The sequence below is a fragment of the Scyliorhinus torazame genome, chromosome 19 (assembly GCF_047496885.1).
Source record: "Scyliorhinus torazame isolate Kashiwa2021f chromosome 19, sScyTor2.1, whole genome shotgun sequence".
Taxonomy (NCBI): Eukaryota; Metazoa; Chordata; class Chondrichthyes; order Carcharhiniformes; family Scyliorhinidae; genus Scyliorhinus; species Scyliorhinus torazame.
Window position 1 is genome coordinate 82,578,093 of NC_092725.1, and position 24,518 is coordinate 82,602,610.

The 24,518-nt window shown below is 49.1% G+C and overlaps 1 protein-coding gene and 1 non-coding gene across 6 annotated transcripts in view; one reads left to right on the forward strand and one right to left on the reverse strand.

Annotated features, from left to right (window-relative positions):
• The window catches only part of cacna1c (calcium channel, voltage-dependent, L type, alpha 1C subunit), a 1,623,635-nt gene that overhangs the window by 823,361 nt on the left and 775,756 nt on the right, over window positions 1-24,518 (forward strand). The window lies entirely within an intron of this gene.
• trnal-cag (transfer RNA leucine (anticodon CAG)) lies at window positions 10,746-10,828 on the reverse strand. Its single transcript has one exon. It is a non-coding gene; the product is annotated as a tRNA-Leu (tRNA).

Below are 24,518 nucleotides of genomic sequence, written 5' to 3' on the forward strand. Positions count from 1 at the left end.
ATAGGGAGTTAGGAAAGAAGTTGAGAAGTGGTATCTCAAAGGTACTGATCTTGGAATTACTTCCAGTACCACGTGCTGGTCAGAGTTTAAATAGCAGGATATATTCGATCAATACGTGGCTGAAGAGATGGTGTGAGGGGGAGGGTTTCTGATTCCTGGGATATAGGGACTGGTTCTGGGGGAGATGGGACCAGTACAAACTGGACGGGTTACACCTGGACAGGACAGGGACTGATGTCCGAGGGGGAGTATTTGCTAGAGTGGTCGAGGAGCGGGATGGGAGCTTCTGCAAGGAATCGAGGAGGGAGAAACAATGTCAAAGACAGAAAGGGGAATAAGAAAATTGATAGTCAGAGAAACCAAGGGCCAGATTCACATGGGGCCACAGTGAAAAATATTGGGAGCGAGACAAGTAATGTTAAAAAGACAAGTTTATAGGCTTTGTGCCTTAACGCATAGAGCATTCGCAATAAAGCAGGTGAATTAAGCACATAAATAGACGTAAGCGGGTATGATATAATTGGGATTACGGAGACATGGCTGCAGGGTGACCAGGGATGGGAACTGAATGTCCAGAGGTCTTCAGTATTTAGGAAGGACAGACAAAAAGGTAAAGGAGGTGGAGTGGCAGTGCTGGTTAAAGAGGAAATTAACGCAAGAGTGAGGAAGGATATTAGCTCTGACAATGTGGAATCTGTGTGGGTCGAGCCAATAAACATCAAGTGGCAAAAAAACATTGGTGGACGTCATATACAGACCCCCAAACTGCAGTGGTGATGTTGGTAATGGCATTAAACAGGAAATTAGAGACACATGCAATAAAGAACATGTATAATTATGGGTGATTTTAATCTGCATATTGATTAGGTAAATCAAATTAGCCACAATATTGTAGAGGATGAATTCCTGGAGTCTATATGGGATGGTTTACTGGACCAATATGTTGAGGAACCAATTAGAGAGCAGGCCATCCTTGACTGGGTACTGTGTAATGAGAATGGAATCATTGGCAATCTGGTTATGCGAGACCCCTTGGGGATGAGCGACCATGATATGATTGAATTATTCATCAAGGTGGAGAAGGAAGTAGTTGATTCTGAGACTAGGGTCCTGAATCTTAATAAAGGAAACTATGATGGTATGAAGTGCACGTTGACTATGATAGATTGGGAAACACTACTTAAAGGGATGACAGTGGATAGGCAAAGGCAAACATTCAAGAAGCGCATGGGCGAACTGTCTGGTGCAAAAGTAAAATGGGAAAGGTGGCCAAACCATGGCTTACAAGGGAAATTAGAGGTAATATTCATCCAAGGAAGAAACATACAAATTGGCCAAGAAAAACAATGGGTCTGAGGTTTGGGAGCAGTTTAGAAGAAGGGCCAATGGATTGATTCAGATGGGGTAAATAGAGTAAGCTTGCAGGGAACATAAAAACTGATTGTAAAAGTTAGAGAAGAGGAAAAGATTGGTGAAGACAAATGTAAGTCTCTTACAGTCAGAAACAAGGAAATGTAGAATAGGGGACAAAGAAATGGCTGAGCAACTGAACACAGACTTTGGTTCAGTTTTCACAAATAAGGTCAGCACGGTGGCACAAGTGGTTAGCACTGTGGCTTCACAGCGCCAGGGTCCCAGGTTCAATTCTCCACAGGGTCACTGTCTGTGCGGAGTCTGCACGTTCTCCCCGTGAATGCGTGGGTTTCCTCCGGATGCTCCGGTTTCCTCCCACAGTCCAAAGACGTGCACATTAGGTGGATTGGCCATGATAAATTGCCCTTAGTGACCAAAAAAGTTAGGAGGGGTTATTGGGTTCTGGGATAGGGTGGAAGTGAGGGCTTAAGTGGGTCAGTGCAGTCTCGTCAGGCCGAATGGCCTCCTTCTGCACTGTATGTTCTATGTACTATGTTCTAAGGTCACCAATCAGATACCAGAAATGTTGGGGAATGCAAGTGAGAGGGAGGAAATTGATGGGATTGAAGGCTGATAAATCCCCACGGCCTGAGAATTTACATGCCAGAGTACTAAAAGAAGTGGCTCTAGAAATAGTGGATGCATTGGTGATCATCTTCCCGGATTCCATAAACTCAGAACAGTCCCTGTAGATTGGAGGGGAGGTAATGTAACTTGACTGAGAGAAAACAGGGAATTATAGACCAGTACACCTGACGCAGGAGTGGCGAAAATTCTCAAATCCATTATCAATGATTTTATAGCAGAGCACTTAGAGAATAGTGGCAGGATCAGACAGAATCAGCATGGATGTATGAAGGGGAAATCATGCTTGACAAATCTACTGGAATTCTTTGAGAATGTAACTAGTAGAGTTGACGAGGGGGAGCCAGTGGATGTCGGTTTGGGGTTAATGTATTGAGATGGATTGGGGGTAGTGCATTGAGATGGATAGAAAACTGGTTGGCAGGCAGGAAACAAAGAGTAGGAATTAACAGGTCCTTTTTAAAATTGGCAGGCAGTGACTAGGGGAGTACCTCAGGGATCGGTGCTAGAACCTCAGTTATTCACAATATATATCAATAATTTAGATAAGGGAACAACATATAATATTTCCAAATTTGCTGATGCCACCAAGTTGTGTGGGAGATTCTGTTTGATCCTGCCACTATTCTCTAAGTGGATGCAGAGATCCTTCAATGTGATTTGAACAAGTTAAGTGAGTGGGCAAATGAATGGCAGATGCAATATAATTTTGAGAAATGCAAGGTTATCCACTTTTGTAGCAGAAACGAGAAGGCAGACCATTATCTCAATGGTCATAAATTATGAGAGGGGAATGTGCAATGAAGGTTTCCTCGTATACCAGTCACTGAAGGTAAGCATTCAAGCACAGTAGGCAGTAAAGAAGGCAAATGGTACAATGGCCTTCATAGTGAGAGTATTCGAGGACAGGAGCAGGGATGTCTTGCTGTAATTATGCAGGGCCTTGGAATATTGTGTGCAGTTTTGGTTTCCTTATCTGAAGAAGAATGTTCTTCCTCTAGAGGGAGTAAAGCAAAAGTTCATCAGACTGACTCCTGGGATTGCGGGACTGATGTAAGAGGAGATATTGAATCAGTTAAGATTGTATTCGTGGAGTTCAGAGGAATGAAGGAGGATCTCATAGAAACCTATAAAATTCTAAACAAGACTAGACAGGGTAGATGTAGGAAGCATGTTCCCGATGGTGGGTGTGTCCAGAACTGGGGCGTCATTCTCCGACCCCCCAGCGGGTCGGAGAATGGCCGTTGGCCGCCGTGAATTCCGCGCCCGCCGAAGTCTCCGAAGGGAGAAAAGACGGCGGGGCGTCAATGGCGCCGCAGACCTCGGAGAATGGCACGGGTGGGCGCAAGGCAATCGATTTTGGGCCTGCCGATATTCTCCCGTCCGGATGGGCCGAAGTCCCGTCGACGTGATGACGGGTCGCGTTGGCGTAAATCAAACCTCCTTTTAATCGGCGTCAACCTGTGCTCAAGGTTTACGCCGACCAGCATGGAGGTGGGTGACGGCCTGGGGGGTTGGCCGCTGGACAGGCGATGGCGTGGCCGCAGTCTGAATGTGTGGGGGAGAGGTGTGTCTCGGGTTTTGTGTGTGTGTGTGCGGCGGGGGGGTGGGGGGGGGGGGGGGGTGGTTAGAGTGGGCTGGGCTCCGCGGGAGGGGGGTTGCGTGCCGGGGAGGGAGGATGGGGGGTCCGTGCCGGGGAGGGGGATGGGGGGGTCCGTGCCGGGGAGGGGGATGGGGGGGTCCGTGCCGGGGAGGGGGATGGGGGGACGGGGTCCGTGCCGGGGAGGGAGGATGGGGGGGTCCGTGCCGGGGAGGAGGATGGGGGGGTCCGTGCCGGGGAGGAGGATGGGGGGGTCCGTGCCGGGGAGGGCCGGGGAGGGAGGATGGGGGGATCCGTGCCGGGGAGGAGGATGGGGGGTCTTTGCCAGGGAGGGAGGATGGGGGGGTCCGTGCCAGGGAGGGGGATAGGGGGACGGGGTCTGTGCCGGAGAGGAGGATGTGGGGTCCGTGCCGGGGAGGAGGATGGGGGGGTTCGTGCCGCGGAGGAGGATGGGGGGGTCTGTGCCGGGTAGGGGGGTGCGAGGGCAAGTGAGTTGGTCCACCTGGCCAGGTGCCAGCCCATGCGGTCCATGCCACCTGGCTGGAGGGAGGAGGGGGTATCGGCAATGATGACATGTCTTCGGTCCCCCCCCTCCTCACCAGGCCGTCATGTTTTCCGATCAGCCAGCGATGTTGGCCGCCGTGGCGGCAGCCGCTAAGGTCTATGTTGCCCTGGATGAGGAGGAGGAGGAGGAGGAGCGTGCCAGAGAGGCGGCGCAGGCTGCCGCAGAGGGGCAGGCGGCAGCCGCCCAGGCGGAAGGTACACCTGACCGACAGGACGAGGAGGGGGAGGAGGACATCGCGGCCCCACGGCAACGGAGGCACCTGAGGGCGCCCCGTGTGTACCGGCCCCGGCAGTCATACCAGGACCTCACGGACCGGGAATGCAGGAGGAGACTCCGGATGAGGCGGGAAACCGTGGCACACATCTGCCACCTGCTGGCACACCTGTCACCGCGTGGCACTGGCGGGGGACACCCTCTCCCCGTGTCCGTCAAGGTTACGGTGGCCCTGAACTTTTATGCAACGGGGTCATTCCAGGCACCGAGTGGGGATCTATCCGGCATATCGCAGACATCGGTGCACCGGTGCATCCGGGCAGTGACAGACGCCCTATATGCCATGGCGCACCGCTACATCCGCTTCCCTGTGGACCGGGCCAGCCAAGATGCCCGGGCCGTGGGCTTCTCTGTCAAGGCCGGGTTCCCCATGGTCCAGGGCGTGATTGATGGGATGCACGTCGCCGTGCGGCCGCCTACAGATACCAGGGTCGTGTTCACCAAAAGGAAGGGGACCTATTCGATGAACATACAGGTGGTCTGCGACCACCGCATGATGATCCTTCACGTCTGCGCCCGTTACCCGGGCAGTGTACACGACTCATACGTGTTGTCGCGGTCATCCATCACCGGCATGTACGAGGGACGCCATCCCCAGCTGAGGGGCTGGTTGCTGAGCGACAGGGGCTACCCATTGCGATCGTGGCTCATGACGCCTGTACGGAGGCCACGCAATGAGGCGGAGAACCGCTACAATGATGCCCATGTAGTGACAAGGGGAGTGATAAAGAGGTGCTTTGGCGTGCTGAAGATGCGTTTCAGGTGCCTGGACCTCTCTGGGGGCGCCCTCCAGTATCGGTCAGATAGGGTCGGCCGCATCATTGTGGTGTGCTGCGTCCTGCACAACATAGCCCAGCAGAGGGGCGATGTGCCGCAGGCAGAGGAGGGCGGAGTGGAGGAGCAGCAGGAAGAGGCACAGTCATCCCCAGATGAGGGGGATGGGGGCAATGGTCATGGCAGACGGGCTAGACACGGGCGGGGGGCTGTCCACCGTTACCGGCTGGGCCAGCGGGCACGGGACAGGCTGATAGCCGCCCGCTTCACTGACTAGATGGCCGTGGGAATCGGGTAGTATGGCCACAGACTGCACACCATGGCAACAGCTGACCATCCACACCCCCCACCCATCCACCCACCCAGCACCCTCACCCCCCTCCCCAACCCCACCCACCCCACCCGCATGCACACCACCCCCCCATTGCCGATCCACCTGCGGCACAATGGCCGGGCTCACACAGTTGCCGGTGGACGCGTGTCTATTGCAGGCCATGGAGGTTGATGACAGCCCGCCCTGCGATGAGCTCCTGGCTCCACATCGTTGGACTATGTCTGACCCATGGCCACAGTACCAACATTCACCTGGACCATCCCTGCATGCGGCTGTGACACTGCAGCGCACGGTCCCGTCCTCTGCCCGGGGGGATGTTGATGGCAGCCCAGGGGGAAGGGGGCAGACTCACCTGGGGCTGAGGTAAGACCACCCCTCACACACATACTTGCGCTCAACGTACATGACACCCCCGCATGCTTTGGACAGAGCACAAAGCCAGCTTCTGTAGGTGTAACATTGACTTTAATAACGAACGGAGTTCATGCACGTGCCCTAGCCCCTAAAACTCATCTGTGCCCTGCACCCGTGCCAACTTACTCAGTGTCTAGTTGTTTGGCCTTACGGACCCTATGACTACGTCTACGGGGTTCCCCAGACGGTACAGCAGAACTGGAGGAGGACTCCTGTGATTCCTGCCCTCTGACACGGAATTCCTTTGGCGGCCGTTTCCTGGGGCGTCCTGGCCTAGATGGGCCAGGCTGCGGCCCGGGCGACTGGGATGGCGAGCTGCCAGCCTGTCCTGCCGGTTGCCCACCCGATGCACCTGGGACGGAAGGGGGGGAGTCCGAGGTGTCGTGGTGTACCGGGACCTCCCCTACAGGGGGACCCGGGACGGACCACAGCACCTCCTCCTCCCTTGGGGTGCCCGATGGCCCCCACGCCTCTACATGGGTGGGGGATGCGAACGGACTGGCCACCCGACGCCCCCCCCGACATCTGGCGCTGCCAGTCCTGGAGGCCCGTGCTGGTATCGACAGGGGTCTGCAGGTTTGCAGCCATGGAGCTCGGGGGATTGGCAAACCCTGTCTGTGACTGTGCGACGCCGGCTTGTACATGGCCAATGGCGCCGATGCCTTCAGCGATGGCCTGCTGAGACTGGGCCATGGACTGCAGAGACTGGGCCATGGCCTGCAGAGACTGGGCTATGGCCTGCAGAGACAGGGCTATGGCCTGCTGAGACTGGGCTATGGCCTGCTGAGACTGGGCCATGGCCTGCAGAGACTGTTGAGCGCCTCTGCCATCTGCTGCTGGCGCTGGCTCATGGCCTCCTGTGAGAGGGCAGCCATGTCCTGGGCCACAGACGTCGCCTGCACGGAAAGCCCCAGGCCTCGCAAACCGTTCCCCATGTCTGACACCGTCGCACCCATTGCCTCCACCGCGGACGCCACCCGTGCGGTGTCGGCCTGGGTGGCACGTATGACCGGCACCACTCCCAGCTCCTGGACGCGGGTGGACTCCTCCACCTGCGACTGCAGCCGCCGCAAGCCGGCCGTCACCCTCTTCGCTCGTCTCCGGGTCGGTGGTTGCATTGGATCTATGGGTGGGTGTGGTAACTCCAGGAACCCGGGATCCATCTGGGCGGCAGATGTTCGCTTGGCCTGGGCTGCCCTCTGACCTCCCGGCCCCTCTGCTGCTCCTACCTCCGCCTGTTGTCCCGGGACAGCTGTGTTGTGCGCACCAGTGAGTGTACCAGACGCCTCATCACTAAAGTGCCCAACTGAGGTGAGTGTTTCTGCGATGGTGGAGGGTGTTGGTGACAGCAGTGGCGTTGTGTTGTGCTCTTCATCCCACTCTGAGTCCATGGCACTTTGGGGTGGCGGTTCGTCTCCACCCATCCAATCTGTGTCACTGTCCGGTATTTTGTTTTCCTGGGTAGTGCTGTCCCGGGTAGGGGTGTCCTGGGTAGTGGTGTCCTGGGTAGGGGTGTCCTGGGTAGGGGTGTCCTGGGTAGTGGTGTCCTGGGTAGTGGTGTCCTGGCTCGGCTGTGACGGGGGCCTGTGGCTGCCCCTCTCGTCGCTGGGTGGCACACGCCTGCATCGTCGCACCCGCACGAGACGGGGCATCGTCTCCCTGTTGCTCCAGGTCTCTCCGTCTCCAGTGGTCTCCAAGGGACATCTTGCGGGCGTCGCATGCCGGAGGGTCCGGGTCTCTCCGTCTCCAGTGGTCTCCGAGGGGCATCCTGCGGGCGTCGCATGCCGGAGGGTCCGGGTCTCTCCGTCTCCAGTGATCTCCGAGGGGCATCATGCGGGCGTCGCATGCCGGAGGGTCCAGGTCTCTCCGTCTCCCGTGGCCTCCGAGGGGCATCATGCGGGCGGTCTGCATCTGCGGGGATGGTGCCTCGACGTTTGCTCCTGCGATACACAATGAAGCATGCATGGTTAGACACAGGCAGTGATCAGGTGATATGGGGGAGGGGGGATATGGGGACGGGCTGTCAGTGGCTCACTTGCTGGTGGGCCCCCGACCTCTGCATCAGCAACCTCCCGGTCCTCAGGTCCGCCAGCCAGTTCCAGGGCCCTTTCCTCGTGTTCGGTCAGTGGCCTCTCATCAGCGGGGTCTCCTCCAGTCCTCACATGCTCCCTGGTGTTGTGTGCGCGTTTCTCCTGTGGGGGGTGGTGGCAGGGGTAAAAGGCAACGGTGTTAGACAGGTATATGAATGCACACCATCGGTTGCGCGTGTATTGCAGAGGTTAAGGTTAGGGCTGGATTCACTTGGGGAAATAGGGGAAGGCGGATATGGGGGATATGGGGGAGGGGGGATATGGGGGAGGGGGGTATGGGGGATACGGGGAGGGGGGATATGGAGGAGGGGGGATATGGGGAGGGGGGATATAGGGGAGGGGGGATATGGGGAGGGGGGATATGGGGGAGGGGGATATGGGGGATATGGGGAGGGGGGATATGGGGGAGGGGGGATATGGGGGAGGGGGGATGTGGTGGATATGGGGGAGGGGGGATATGGGGGATATGGATATCGGGCAGGGGGGCGGGGAGGCTCACCCTGGCTACTCTGACGAGGTTGTTCACCTTCTTGTGGCACTGGGTGCCTGTCCGTGGTGTCAGGGCCACAGCGGTGACGGCCTCTGCCACCTCCCACAGACGCCGGCTGTGGCGTGGGGCAACTCTGCTGCTGTGTCCGGGATACAGGGCCTCCCTCCTCTGCTCCACTGTGTCCAGGAGCGCCTCCACATCCCGTGACTGGAACCTCTGGGCTGAGCGGCGGGCGGCCATCCGGTCGGGTGTTCCGGTCGTGTGTTCTGGTCGGGTGGGGGGGAGCAGCGCGTCCTGATGAGCCGTCACGCTGTGCGGCGTGTATGACGCCGCACGGCGTGAACCACGTGAGCAAGCGCGGATCCCGTCACGTCGCTGCTAGCCCATTCCGGGCCGGAGACTTTGCGACGTTTGGAGCGGCGTGATGAAGGTCGGATTTGGGCCGTTTTTGGCGCTGATCGGTGGACTTTGCGCCAATAACGGAGAATTTCGCCCCAGGAGTCACAGCCTGAGGATTTGGGTCAACAAGTTAGGACAAAGATGAGGAGAAATTTCTTCACCCAGAGAGTGGACGGCTTGTGGAATTTGTTGCCCAGGAAGCAATTGAGGGCAAAACATTGCATGTTTTCCACAAGCAGTTAGATAAAGCACTTAGGGTGAAGGGGATCAAAGGAAACGGGGGAAAGTGGGATTAGGCTATTGAATTGAATGATCAGCCATGGTCATAATGAATGACAGAGCATAGTTGAAGGGTCGAATAGCCTCCTCCTGCTCCTATTTTCTATGTTTCTATGTACCTGCCAAAAGTCAACTCCACAGAGTGAATAACATCAAAGGGAAAGAAACATTAAAATTGTAGAATCTTAACTGAGGGGGAGAGGGAAGTACAGCAAATATCACAACTGCTTCAAGTTGCAGACATAGTCTCCCAAAAGAAGCAGCCATTTTCCTCCTTTGCTGACCTGAAGATTGTTTCCCAGACGTGACCACCTTAACCTGATTGTGGTAATTATTTGCTGGATTTAGCTCATAAAGTGACTAAATATTGAATGTTTGGAAAAGGGGGCATCTCAGAGTTCAGGTAATGTGGGTTTGGGACCTTGGAATAGTTTCATGTAAAATTGTCTGTCTGGTCATCAGTATCCTTGAGTGTCAAATCGTGTTATAGTCCTAGTTTTTGTTTTCCTTTCAAGTTAATAAATATTCTTTATTAATTGTTCACACAATGACTTGACTGTTCCTCATTGGGTTGCACACCGTTACTCATATTATACCAGAAGAAATACATTCACCACTACAATCTGGAGTTCCAAGTTCCCTTCTGGATGTTGGGGTACCCTCACATTTAACATCAGCGTGGTTCGTAACATACTCCTGATGTGTGTGTTGTAGAAGGTGGACAAGCTTGAAGGAGTCAGGAGACGGGTTACTCACTGCCTTATTCCCTGTGTCAGATCTGCTCTTCCAGCCACAGTATTTATATGGCTGGTCCAGTTTAGTTTCTGGTCAATGGTAACCCCCAGAATGTAAACAAGTGGGGGATACATTGATGGTCAGATTCTCTCCCGTTGGAGATGGTCATTGCCTGGAACTTGTGTGGGGCGAACGTTGCTTGCACTTATCAGCCCAAGCCTGGATGTCATCCAGGTCTTGCTGCATATGGACACGGAATGCTTTGGTATCTAAGGTGTCACGAATTGTGCTGAACATTGTGCATTCATCAGCGAACATCCCTTCTGACTCTATGATGGAGGGAAGGTCATCGATGAAGCAGCTATAGATGGTTGGGCCTAGGATACTGCCCTGTCGAACTCCTGCAGCAATGTACTAGGACTGAGATGATTGGCCTCCAGCCACCACAACCATCTTCCTTTGTGCTAGCCTTAACTGCAACCAGTGAAGAGACTTCAGTTTTGCGAGTGCTCCTTGATCCCACACTCCGTCAAATGCCACCTAATGTCAAGGGCAGTTGCTCTCACCTCACCTCTGGAATTCAGCTCTCCAGTCCATTTTTGGAGCAAGGCTTTAATAATCGCTTATTGTCACAAGTAGGCTTCAATGAAGTTACTGTGAAAAGCCCCTAGTCGCCATATTCCGGCGCCTGTTCGGAGAGGCTGGTACGGGAATTGAACCCGTGCTGCTGGCAGTGTTCTGCATTACAAGCCAGCTGTTTAGCCCACTGTGCTAAACCAGCCCCTAAAAGTCAATATCAGGAGTGGGATTCGAACCCACGCCTCCAGAGGAGATTGCGACCTGAACGCAGCACCTTAGACCACTTGGCCACCCTGACGCATTATGATGTCAGGAACTGAGTTGCCCTGGTGGAACCCAAACTTTACATCAATACGGATGTTATTGTTGAGTAAGTACCGCTTGATAGTACTGTCGACGATCCCTTCCATTACTTTACTGATTATTGAGAGTAGATTGATGAATTGGTAATTGACTAGGTTGGATTTGTCTTGCTTTTTGTGGACAGGGCATAACTGGGCAATTTTCCATATCCGGGTATGTGCTAGTGTTATAGCTGTATGGGAACATCTTCGTTAGGGGCGTGGCTAGTTCTGAAGCACAAATTTTCAGTATTATTGCCAGAATTTTATCAGGGCCATAACATTTGCAGTATCCAGTGCCTTCAGCCGTTCTTGATATCATATCAAATGAATCGAATTGGTTGACATCTGTGATAGTGGGGATCATTTGCTCGGCACTTCTGGCTGAAGATTGTTGCAAATCATAGAATCCCTACAGTGCAAAAGAGCACATTCAGCCCATTGAGTCCACACCGACCCTCCAAAAGAGCACCTTACCAAGGCCCAATCACCCGCCCTATATCCGTAACCCTGCAACTCCACCTAATATTTGGACACTTAGGGGCAAATTAGCATAGCCAATCCATCTAGCCAGAATATTTTGGACTGTGGGAGGAAACAGGTGCATCTGGTGGAAATGCATGGAGACACGGAGAGAATGTGCAAACTCCACACAGATAGTCATGTGAGGCTGCAATCGAACCTAAGTACCTGGTGCTGTGAGGCAGCAATGCTTACTACTGTGTCACCGTGCCGCCCTATGCTTCAGCCTTGACTATTGCACTGTTGTGCTTGGCTCCCACGTCATTGAAAATGGAAATATTTGTGGAGCCTTCTCCAATTTTTAAATTGTCCACCATCCTTCACAACTGAACATGGCAGGACTGCAGAACATGGATCTCATCCGTTTGTTGTGGGATCACTTTGTTCTATCCAACACATGCTGCTTAAGCTGTTTGACATGCCTGAGTTATAGCTTACCACGTTGACGCCTTATCTTAAGGCATGCCTCGTGTTGCTCCTGGCTTGCCATTCTGAACTCTTCATTGAATCTCAATTGATTCCCTGACTTAACATAATGGTGGAGTGGGGAATATGCTGGGGCATGAGGTTATAGATTATGGTTGAGTACAATTCTGCAGCTGCTGATGGCTCACAGCACTTCTGGATGCCCAGTTCTGAGTTGCTAGATTGGTTTGAAATCGATACCATTTAATGCCACAAAAAAGGATGGAGAGTATCCTCAATAAAAGACAGACCGGGGCAGCACGGTGGCGCAGCTGTTTAGCCCTGTTGCCTCACGGCGCCGAGGTCCCAGGTTCAATCCCAGCTCTGGGTCACTGTCCGTGTGGAGTTTGCATATTCTCCCCGTGTTTGCGTGGGTTTCCTCCCCACAACCCAAAGATGTGCAGGCTAGGTGGATTGACCACATTAAATTGCCCTTTAATTGGAAAAAATGAATTGGGTACTCTAAATTTGTTTTGAAAAAAATAAATAAATAAACGGCAGACCTCGTCTTCATATGGCCTGTGCGGTAGTCCCTTCTACCAATACTGTCAATGGATAGCATTTGTGACAGGTAGATTGGTGAGGACAAGGTTAAGTAGGTTTTTCCCTATTCTGGGTTCCCTTACCATCTGCCGCAGATCCATTTTCAGACCTGTCTTTTGGGACTTGGCCAGCTCGGTCGATAATGGTGTTCATCAGCTACTCTGGGTGATAATTACATTCTGTGCCCTCGCCACCCAATGGGCATCTTCCAAGTGGTGTTTAACATGGAGGAGTATTGATTCATCAGTTGAGGGGCGGTCGATAGGTGTTAAGCAGCAGGAGCTTTCCCTGCCAATGTTAGACTTGAGGGCATGAGACTTCATGAGGTATAGAGTCAATGTTGAATATTCCCAGGTCAATTTCCGCCCAACATTGTGCCATCAACTCTCATGGTTCTATCCTGCCACTGGAATGGTGGTGGTGTCTGGGACATGAGGTATGATTATGTCAGCCTGTTGAGGCAAAGATAGAGGTTGTGACTCAAGTCCCCAGACATTAGTGAGGATGACTTTGCAGGTTCGATAGATTTGCCATTGTTACATCCGGTACCAATATCAGTGCCAGATGGTCCATCCAGTTTTATTCCTTCTGGGCTTTGTGGCAATTTAATACAACTTTAATACCACCTTATTAGCCAGTTCAGGTAAGGATGACAGATTTCTTTTACGACAACCATTTCATTGCCACTATGGCTGAGGCTAAATTTTAACTCCAGATTTTTTTATTAATTTAATTTGAATTCCACAAGCTGCCATGGTATAATTTAAACACCTGTCCCCAGACATTAGCCTGGGCTTTTGGATTGCTAGTTCAGTTACATTACCACTGGCTCCCCTTAAAAAAGTATAAACATAAAACACTCCTTTCCATCTGGTCCTTTTTACTACTAACTCGCTGCAAAACTCCCAATTTAGGACTGAATTTTAATAGATTAGGGTTAAAACTAATGATGTATAGGAGAAAATCTACCCAGAAATAAACAGAGCACTTGAAAAAAATTCTGTTGAATCCAAGAACACTGATTACTGTTGAAATAAGCTCTTGTACCAGCAAAAGAAACCAATATGATGGCTCCAAACGTCAGACATGAACTTGAATGTAGGGATCAGTTGGAGTGCTGCACTGAATAAGTTATTGCTTGAGTTAGCATGCAATAAGATCAGGATGTTGAGGCAAAATTGTATAGAAATGATAAATTAAGCAACAGGATTACTAAATAGGAGCATATAGGGCACGATTTAATGGCCGTGCTGCACCCGAAAAGCAGCTCGCCAAAGCGCAGCGTGGCTGATAAAAGCCGGGAGGTACCTCTCCCAGGATCTACCTGGCTCACAACGTCTCTCGAGATCTAACGTGATCTCGTGTGATGTTACGATGCAAATCCCGCACATTTTAGCAAATCTACATATTAAAGCGAGACAGAGCAGATTCCTAAGTTACCCAAGCATGGGATCTATTTCTTTCACTTTGCACACCTCTGGCGAGCGCCGTTCAGTGCTGGTCTCCACAAACGGGGACCAGACGGAACGGCACTCTTGGATGTCTGCCAAGGGATCAGAGGCTCTTTGGGCAGACTGGTATCCTGACATGGCTGTTGCCACCTGGGCACCCTGGCACTGCCAGCCTGGCACCCTGGCAATACCACCTGGGTGCCAGGTTGACACTGCCAAGGTGCTGAGCTGCCATTTTTTGCGTGGGTGCAATCAGTCCGGGGGTGCCCTTTGGTGTGTTAGGGGGGGGGTTAAGGGGGGACCCTCCCATAGTACGTTGGGGCTTGCGGAGATGGGGGGTGGGGTCACTTCAGGGGCCTTGGAGATTGGGAGCTATTTAAAATTTCCTCGGTGCACAAAACGGGGCACTGTGCAACTTTGGCCGGGCATTCCACATTGAGGCCCTTTATCAAACGCGAGTCGTGTTTTATATCCTTGCATTTTTTAGTGCTGCAGGCGCCGGGAAACACGCAACTAAATGCGCTCGCCATCCGACTTTGTTCCCATTTAGTTAAATCGCGCCCATAATCTAAATCAAATATTGTGAATGGGAGTTGTTAATGCATTAGGCAACTTACAATTAGATGTTTTATCCTTTGATCTTCTTGACATTTGTGGAAATGTATCTTTAGTGGCCTGTTCTACGTTGATGCGGCAGAATACAATAAGGAATAGAAGATTGGATTGGATTGGATTTGTTTATTGTCACGTGTACCGAGGTACAGTGGAAAGTATTTTTCTGCGAGCAGCTCAACAGATCATTAAGTACATGGGAAGACAAGGAAATAATAGAAAATAAATAATAGGGCAACACAAGGTATACAATGTAACTACATAAGCACCGGCATCGGATGCAGCATACAGGGTGTAGTGTTAATGAGGTCAGTCCATAAGAGGGTCATTTAGGAGTCTGGTAAAAGCGGGGAAGAAGCTGTTTTTGAGCCTGTTTGTGCGTATTCTCAGACTTCTGTATCTCCTGCCTGATGGAAGAAGTTGGAAGAGTGAGTAAGCCGGGTGGGAGGGGTCTTTGATTATGCTGCCTGCTTTCCCCAGGCATCGGGAGGTGTAGGTGGAGTCAATGGATGGGTGGCAGGTTCATGTGATGGACTGGGCGGTGTTCACGACTCTCTGAAGTTTCTTGCGGTCCTGGGCCGAGCAGTTGCCATACCAGGCTGTGACGCAGCCAGATAGGATGCTTTCTATGGTGCATCTGTAAAAGTTGGTAAGGGTTAATGTGGGCATGCCGAATTTCCTTAGTTTCCTGAGTAAGTGTAGGTGCTGTTGTGCTTTCTTGGCAGTAGCGTCGACGTGGTTGGACCAGGCCAGATTTTTGGAGATATGCACTCCTAGGAATTTGAAACTGCTAACCATCTCCACCTCGGCCCCGTTGATGCTAACAGGGGTGTGTATAGTACTTTGCTTCCTGAAGTCAATGACCAGCTCTTTAGTTTTGCTGGCATTGTGGGAGAGATTGTTGTAGCTGCACCACTCCACTAGGTTCTCAATCTCCCTCCTGTATTCTGACTCGTCGTTATTCGAGATCCGGCCCACTATGGTCGCATCGTCAGCAAACTTGTAGATGGAGTTGGAACCAAATTTTGCCATGCAGTCGTGTGTGTACAGGGAGTAGAGTAGGAGGCTAAGTACGCAGCCTTGCGGGGCCCCGGTATTGAGGAAGAGGTGCTGTTGTTCATTCTTACTGATTGTGGTCTGTTGGTCAGAAAATCGAGGATCCAGTTGCAGAGTGGAGAGCCAAGTCCTAGGTTTTGGAGCTTTGATATGATCTTGACTGGGATTATGGTGTTGAAGGCGGAGCTGTAGTCAATAAATAGGAGTCTGATGTAGGAGTCCTTGTTTTCGAGATGCTCTCGGGATGAGTGTAGGGCCAGGGAAATGGCGTCTGCTGTGGACCTGTTGCGGCGGTATGCGAAATGCAGTGGATCAAGGTCTTTTGGGAGTATGGAGGTGATGAGCTTCATGATCAACCTCTCGAAGCACTTCATTACGACTGAAGTCAGATTGTCAATAAACAATGTATGGGAACAGAAGATTGTGGCAAAGATGTTTACCAAGTTTACATTCAAGTGAATTGGTAATGTGAAGGATGACACAAAGGATCAATTTGTAGTGTCACACAGTTTTGGAAGAATTTGAGCACTGGGATCTCTGCCATAATTTAGATAGTTGATAAATGTTAGAACTGGGTAATAAAATTAAATGTAATTTTACAAAGAAAATGTTAAAATCCACCTGCAAAATATATGACATAGAGACATTATATTTATATTATAATTTATATTAGATAATCAGAAATGTTTTCAAACAGTGATTTAGGTCACTGTTATTCACCTTTTTTGCCGGGGACCCATTTTTACCAACCAGCCATTCTTCGTGACCCACATCATGCGACCTTTGCAACCCACATTGACCGACCTTTGTAAGCCACCATATTCTCTTACATTTAATGCGACAGGTGAGCCTGCTTGGTCCTCACGATCTCACATTAATCAGGTTCACAGGAGGAGAGGGCAATATGCATATCAGGTGCAAAGTTCAACCGGTTCCTTTGTGCTGTCTTCATCTTTGTGAGGATGGAAAATCCAACCTTGCACATGTAGGTTGTTGTGAAGGCGAATAACAAAATTCTTGTTTTACTCAGCACTGGATACTCCTCGATGACACTACTCCAGAATGCTGACAGCCTCATTTAGTTGTGGCGTCTTTTTAATGTGCTGTCACAGGTGAGTCGCAGAAGTTCAGTTTCTTAATTTGGAGTCAGCTATAAGTTAATAATTGACTCTGGGGATCTCAAACTCAAAGGGATTTTTCACCCACCGCTTCTCTCTCAAAATCTGAAACTTCTCTTGAAAATAGTGACAAAAACTGTTGATCAGCGCATCCAGATGTAACTGAATAAGGCTTGCCAGTTTATTGACAGTTCCCTTACTAACACTCTTTTCTTAAAGGTGTTGTAGCAGTGTGGGGAACATGTAGTAGTTTTGGCTTTCTGCTTGCACATGGCAAACTTTCAATGACTTTGCTTGTGATTTCTCTGTTATGAACGCAGTTGAGCCTGCATTTTCCAACCACATAACTATTCAATGCTTCATAAATCACTGCACCAGTATGTGCGTTGGGAATGTCAGACAGCAGAGCAAATCCTAAACAAATTCATTGTGCAAAAATTACCTAACGTAAACTAGCAAGGTTTCACAATTTGAAATGTCTGTACTTTCATCCAGTTATAGTAAGAACTCCTGTGCTGATTTTAAATGAGAAATAAGCAGTGCTTCTAAATTCTCAGCAATATCACAAATTTGGCAAGCTACTGTGTTATCACTAACTGCAATGCATTTCACATTTCCAGCTAACCTCTCATCTAGGACTGTACGAACTATGGACAGGATTCTCCGTAGCCCGACGCCGAAATCGGGAACGACGATCAGGCGGAGAATGGCTCCCGGCGCCGAAATCGTGGCAGGCACCAGGTTGACACCGAGTCACGATGCCTCGCACCACCCCCCCTCCAAATCGCTGTCATTGAGACGCCGGCTGCGCGCGTTGGAATGTCATTAGCAGGTCCACCCGTGATGCTCTGCCTCCGATGGGCCAAGTTCCCGACGGTGAGGACCACGTGTGGTCTCAGCAGTAGTAACTCTGGCGTGGCACCTGCGGAGGAGTGAGAGGGCGTGCGGACAGTGTCCAGAACTGCCACATTCGGCCAAGATCGTGCCGCTGGCCAGTGGGCTCCTGCCGGGGCTGGGGGGAGTGGTGGGGGGTGGCCAGGAGATGGACTGTGGGGACAGGGCGGACGGGTATGGGGGTCCAGCACAGCCGTCGCCATCTTTTCTGGTGCAATCGATGCGTGTGTGGGGGTGTTTAGGCACACACGTGACTGCAGTCTGTCAGCCCTGAGAATGTGTAGTACGGACCCGGCGATTCTCCAACCATTTTCCGCACGTTCCGCGGGTGTTTCATGTGGTGTCGGTCCGGCAAGCCCCTCACCGGAATAGGATTCCGTGAGGGTTTTGCGCAAATGTTCCCGTCGTGAACCACCACTCCGGTGGCTTTGGCACTTCACCTCAGGAACGGAGAATCCAGCCCTATGTCAATGGCTGACGGGTGAATTAATCTCTCTGCTAAAGTGTGGAACATTTTCTCTTTAGCTATACGGTAAGCTACCATGTAAGAGGCTAATTGTGCTTTGGCAGCTACAAAATGGAGGAATCTCTGCTCAGTGATTTCAAGCCCAGAACACTTGAAGTCAAGCATATGGGGCGCGTGACCTGCTCTCTTCTGCTGTTTCTAGTGGGAGGACTCTGTTGTTTGCTGATAAACACTGGACCCGGACAGTGCGCTGACGTCAGGAGGAGGCAGTCCATCCTGCTGGGGATTGCTGGAAATCTCAAAAAGTCTGTTGCGCCCGGCATTTTTAAAAGCGGTGGCGGCCATTGGGTATTCCTATCGCGACCATGAACGCTGCGACTGGTTGTGCCGCGACCCTCCCGACACCCACCTGCGACCCTGAGTTTGAAAACCCCTGGGTTAACCAATTCTCTATCCATGCTAATATACTACTACCAACTGTGTGGGATCTTCCCTTGTGTATTAACCTTTTTTTGCAGTACCTTATCAAATGATTTCTAGAAGTCCAGATACACTACATCTACAGGACCCTCATTTTACAGTTTGCTTCTTACATCTACAAAGAACGATAGTAAATTGATCAAATATGATTGACCCTTCATAAAACCATGCTGACTCTGATGGATTACATTTTGACTTTCCAGATGTCCCATTACTTCTTCCTTAATAATGAATTTCAACAATTTCCCAATGACAGATGTTAAACTAACTGGTCAATGGTTTCATACTTTTTGCCTTTCTCCCTTTTTGAACATTGGTGTTACATTAGCCTTTTCCCCATCCACTGGAACCTTTACAGAATCCGAATAATTTTGGAATATTATAATCGATGTCGCCACTTTATCTGCTGCCACTTCCTTTAAGATCCTCGGATGTAAGCTATCAAGCCCTGGGGACCAGTCTGCTTTAACCCCAATAATGTACTCAGTACTTTTTTCCTTGTGATGCTAATTTCCTACTTTTCAACAACCTGGGATGGTTGGGATGGTTCTAGTTTCCTCCACTGTGAAAACCAAAGCAAAATATTGATTTAGTGTTTCTGCTATTTCAGTATCCCCATTATTAACTTTCTCGTCTTGTCCTCTGGGGGACCATCAATGACTTTAGCTACTCTTCTTTTTTATGTTCGTATGGAAACTTTTATTATCCATGTTTCTATTTTGTGCAAGATTTCTTTCATAATTTACCTTTGCTCTTTTTATTACTTTTTTAGTAATCCTTTTTTTGTATTTAAAAGTTTCCCAATTGTCCAACCTGCCACTGAACTTTGCAAGATGGCATGCCTTAGTTTTTACCCTTATGTTATCTTCAATATCCTTTATTATGGGCCAGGATTTAGAAAACTCCAAAGTATATCATGGAGTTTACCTGACCTACAACTGTTTATTGATTTGGTTACGATGAGCACAAGGGCCTACCTTTCAGGTGTTATTCAACAGAGGCCTTAAGCACTTTTAATCAAAAATAAAGTTCATTCTACGAAGTTAGTTAACATTTTTATAAACATACACAGTAAGCATTTTTATCAACTATCAACATAAATACCCCACACAGCGACAGTATTCTATGTATAACCGTTAATAATTTTCCCCTTTAAGTTTTCTAATTTAGTAACAAGATCCCATAAACCAGAAACCCCTTTTCAAAGATGTGGCCCAGCACAGCACTCAGGGCCTGGTATGCACTCTTGTTTCCTTTTCAAAACATCAGGTTTGAATTCCTTCCAGAAAGCAGTTATTTATTTTCAAGTCATAACGTAATCTGGAAACAGCTTTTAAAATGCAGAGAGAGACTCCAAGATACTTGTTTGTCTGAATACAGCAGCCAAATATGAAAATGAAAGCAAAAAAACTCAGAGCCACACAACAGCCCAAACCAAAGCAAAAGTAAAACTCAGAGCCACAGCCCAGTTCCACCCACACAATGACATCACTGAAACCATGTGATAAGACAAAACGTTTCTTAAAGCGACACTCCCATGACACCTTGCTCAGCCACAAATGCATTTTCCCCTGCTTTTCTTCCAGAACCGTTTCTGGGGAGGTGGGACCAGTACAAACCGGACGGTCTGCACCTGGGCAGGACTGGAACCGATGTCCTAGGGGTGGTATTTGCTAGAACTGTTGGGGAGAGTTTAAACTAATATGTCAGGGGGGTGGGAACCGATGCAGGAAGTTGGAAGGTAGTAAAACAGGGACAGAAACAAAAGCAGTAAGGGGGAAAGTGTAAGGCAGAGAAGCCATAGTCAAAAATAAAAAAGGGCGACAGTACAAGGTACACTGAGTGAGAGGAGCTCAGTGAATAGCACCAGGAATACTAAAGGGAATAAAACGGGAAGTGAAAACATTAATGGTAAGCGACGCGGCAGGTTGTTACATGAAGATATGGGTTCAACGACAAGGAAAATTAGGAGAAAGGTAAAGAGGTTAACTTAGAAGAGGTTACTGATCGAGGTGTTAAGATTCAGAACAGAGGTAAAAAAGCCAACATAAGTGTACTTTACCTGAATGCTCGTAGTATTCGGAATAAGGTAAATGAGTTGATGGCGCAAATCATCGTGAATGACTATGATTTAGTGGCCATGACTGAAACATGGTTAAAGGATGGTCACGACTGGGGGTTAAATATCCGAGGGTATCAAACTATTCGGAAGGACAGAGTGGATGGTAAGGGAGGTGGTGTAGCTCTGTTATTTAAGGATGACATCCGGGCAACAGTAAGGGATGACATCGGTGCTATGGAGGATAAGGTTGAATCCATTTGGGTGGAAATCAGGAATAGTAAGGCGAAAAAGTCACTGATAGGAGTAGTCTATAGGCCATCAAATAGTAACATTATGGTGGGGCAGGCAATAAACAAAGAAATAACTGATGCATGTAGAAATGGTACAGCAGTTATCATGGGGGATTTTAATCTACATGTCGATTGGTTTAACCAGGTCGGTCAAGGCAGCCTTGAGGAGGAGTTTATAGAATGTATCCTCGATAGTTTCCCAGAACAGTATGTAATGGAACCTACGAGGGAATAAGCGGTCCTAGATCTGGTCCTGTGTAATGAGACAGGATTGATTCAGGATCTCATAGTTAGGGATCCTCTCGGAAGGAGCGATCACAATATGGTGGCATTTAAAATACAAATGGAGGGTGAGAAGGTAAAATCAAGCACTAGTTTTTTGTGCTTAAACAAAGGAGATTACAATGGGATGAGAGAAGAACTAGCTAAGGTAGACTGGGAGCAAAGACTTTATGGTGAAACAGTTGAGGAACAGTGGAGAACCTTCCAAGTGATTTTTCACATTGCTCAGCAAAGGTTTATACGAAGAAAAAGGAAGGACGGTAAAAAGAGGGAAAATTGACCGTGGATATTTAAGGAAATAAGGGAGAGTATCAAATTGAAGGAAAAAACAGACAAAGTAGCAAAGATCAGTGGGAGACTAGAGGACTGGGAAATCTTTAGGGGCATCAGAAAGCTACTAAAAAAGCTACAAAGAAGAATAAGAGAAATTATGAGAGTAAACATGCTCAGAATATAAAAACAGATAGTAAAAGTTTCTACAAATATATAAAACAAAAAAGAGTGGCTAGGGTAAATATTGGTCCCTTAGAGGATGAGAAGGGAGATTTAATAATGGGAGATGAGGAAATGGCTGAGGAACTGAACAGGTTTTTTGGGTCGGTCTTCACAGTGGAAGACACAAATAACATGCCAGTGACTGATGGAAATGAGGCTATGACAGGTGGGGACCTTGAGCGGATTGTTATCACCAAGGAGGTAGTGATGGGCAAGCTAATGGGGCTAAAGGTAGACAAGTCTCCTGGACCTGATGGAATGCATCCCAGAGTGCTAAAAGAGATGTCTAGGGAAATTGCAAATGCACTAGTGATAATTTCACAAAATTCACTAGAATCTGGGGTGGTCCCGGCAGATTGGAAATTAGCAAACGTGACACCACTGTTTAAAAAAGGAGGTAGGCAGAAAGTGGGTAATTATAGGCCAGTGAGCTTAACTTCGGTAGTGGGGAAGATGCTGCAATCTATCAACAAGAAAAAAATAGCGAGGCATCTGGATGGAAATTGTCCCATTGGGCAGATGCAGCATGGGTTCATAAAGGGCAGGTCGTGCCTAACTAATTTAGTGGAATTCTTTGAGGACATTAACAGTGCGGTAGATAACGGGGAGCCAATGGATGTGGTATATCTGGATTGCCAGAAACACAAGAGGTTACTGCATAAGATAAAGATGCATGGCATTAAGGGGAAAGTAGTAGCATGGATAGAGGATTGGTTAATTAATAGAAAGCAAAGAGTGGGGATTAATGGGTGTTTCTCTGGTTGGCAATCAGTAGCTAGTGGTGTCCCTCAGGGATCAGTGTTGGGCCCACAACTGTTCACAATTTACATAGATGATTTGGTGTTGGGGACCAAGGGCAATGTGTCCAAGTTTGCAGACGACACTAAGATAAGTGGCAAAGCAAAAAGTGCAGAGGATACTGGAAGTCTGCAGAGGGATTTGGATAGGCTAAGTGAATGGGCTAGGGTCTGGCAGATGGAATACAATGTTGACAAATGTGAGATTATCCATTTTGGTAGGAATAACAGCAAAAGGGATTATTATTTAAATGATAAAATATTAAAACATGCTGCTGTGCAGAGAGACCTGGGTGTGCTAGTGTATGAGTCGCAAAAAGTTGGTTTACAGGTGCAACAGGTGATTAAGAAGGCAAATAGAATTTTGTCCTTCATTGCTAGAGGGGGGGAGTTTAAGACTAGGGAGGTTATGCTGCAATTGTATAAGGTGTTAGTGAGGCCACACCTGGAGTACTGTGTTCAGTTTTGGTCTCCTTACTTGAAAAAGGACGTACTGGCACTGGAGGGTGTGCAGAGGAGATTCACTAGGTTAATCCCAGAACTGAAGGGGTTGGATTACGAGGAGAGGTTGAGTAGACTGGGACTGTACTCGTTGGAATTTAGAAGGATGAGGGGGGATCTTATAGAAACATATAAGATCATGAAGGGAATAGATAGGATAGATGCGGGCAGTTTGTTTCCACTGGCGGGTGAAAGCAGAACTAGGGGGCATAGCCTCAAAATAAGGGGAAGTAGATTTAGGACTGAGTTTAGGAGGAACTTCTTCACCCAAAGGGTTGTGAATCTATGGAATTCCTTGCCCAGTGAAGCAGTAGAGGCTCCTTCGTTAAATGTTTTTAAGATAAAGATGGATAGTTTTTTGAAGAATAAAGCGATTAAGGGTTTTGGTGTTCGGGCCGGAAAGTGAAGCTGAGTCCACAAAAGATCAGCCATGATCTCATTGAATGGTGGAGCAGGCTCGACGGGCCAGATGGCCTACTCCTGCTCCTAGTTCTTATGTTCTTATGTTAAATCTTCTAGCTCCATAAACGTCTGCCACTGTTCATCAACTGTTCTACTTTTTAGTCTTTCTGTCCAGTCCATTTGGGTTAAATCTGTCCTCGTGTCAAAGTAATTCCCTTGGTTTAACACCAGAACACTAGTGTTGGTCTCAAGTTTTTTGCCCTCAAACTGAATTTGAAATTTAAGCATGCAATGATCACTTTTCCCGAGAGGATCCTTTACTACAAGATCATTAATTAATCCCATGACTTTACACAATATTAAATCCAAAATAGCCTGCTCCCTGGTTGGAGCTACAACGTATTGTTCCAAGAAAAAATCTCCAATACACTCTTTGACCTCTCCCTCGAGGCTACCCTTACCAATTTGATTTATCCGGTCTATATGTATATTAATCTTACCCATGATCATGATCATACCTTTCTGACAAGCCCCCCCTGCCCCAGTATTTTCTGGTTTATACCTACTGTGGAACTATTATTAGGAGACCTATAGATTACTCCCTCCAGCGACTTCTTTCCCTTGCTATTTCCTATTTTTACCCAGACTGATCTCCAGTGCCAATATCGACTGCATTTCTCCGGTCATCGGGATTCACTTTTCCCGCTGGGAATACATGCCTGCCAGCAGGTTTCGCGGTGGCATGGGTTGGTTTCATTGAGAAATCCCATCGACAAGCGGCAGGAATATAGAACCCCGCTGCCAGCGAATCGCACATCACTGAGAAATATGCACCTGGGGGACTCGAGAATCCCACCCATCATTTCTTATGAAAGTACTGATCCTTTCATTTATTAACAAAACTACACCACCTATCGGGCTGGATTATAAAGATGAGGAAAGTGCCGGTGTTGATCAAATAACAGGGTGGCGTTTGACGTGGGGAGCATTGTGGCCAATCCGGGTGGTAGGTATGTGGTGGTTAGTGGGAAGCTGGAGGGGATGCCGGTAGTTCTGGTTAATGCTTATGCCCCGTATTGGGCTGATACGGATTTTATGAGGCGGGTTTTGGGGAGGAATCCGGATTTAGATTATGGGGGGGGGAGGGGATTTTTATATGGTCCTGGACCCATGCCTGGAATGGTCAAGCCTGAAGACGTTGAAGAGGTTGG